This window comes from Carettochelys insculpta, chromosome 10 (genome assembly GCF_033958435.1).
Source record: "Carettochelys insculpta isolate YL-2023 chromosome 10, ASM3395843v1, whole genome shotgun sequence".
In the NCBI taxonomy this organism is placed as follows: domain Eukaryota; kingdom Metazoa; phylum Chordata; order Testudines; family Carettochelyidae; genus Carettochelys; species Carettochelys insculpta.
Window position 1 is genome coordinate 48,793,445 of NC_134146.1, and position 704 is coordinate 48,794,148.

Consider the following 704-nt stretch of genomic DNA (forward strand, 5'->3'; position numbering starts at 1 on the left):
GCCAATCGGCGGCCGTGTGCGGTGAGTGACAGGCCGGCCCCGCCCCGCCCCGCCCCGCCCCCGCACGGGCACGTGGAGCGGGGCGGGCCGAGGGCTTGGGACCACCTCAATATGGCGCAAAGCCGGGGGGCGTCGGTCCGTGTGTGCAAAGGCGGCGAGCCGGCCGGGGACACGCGGCGGAAGGACGGACGGGCGGACGCTCCGGCGCGCGAGCGGTCGCGGCACAGGGCCGCTGCGCCAGGGGCAGGCGGTGCACGAGGCGGGTCTTTGCCCCGAACGCTCGCGCGGCGGAGCGTCTGTCTGTCCGTCCGCCCGCCCGCCCGCCGCGTGCCGCGGGACTCCTCGTGGTGCTCAGGTCGGCGGCCGCCGTCACGTCGCGGAGGGGGAGCAGGGGCCGTCGTGCGACATGGAGCGGGGGGGGGGGAGCGAGGGGTGTGACTCCCCCTTCCCGCACTGTGGGTCTGCCACGGCCTGGAGCGTCCCTGGGCCCCCCAGCACCGCCACCGCCACCACCCAGCATCGCCCCTGTGCCCCCCAGCACCACCACCGCCACCACCCAGCATCGCCCCTGTGCCCCCCAGCGCCGCCACCGCCACCGCCCGGCATCGCCCCTGTGTCCCCCAGCGCCGCCACCGCCACTGCCCGGCATCGCCCCTGTGCCCCCCAGCACCGCCACCGCCCGGCATCGCCCCTGTGCCCCCCAG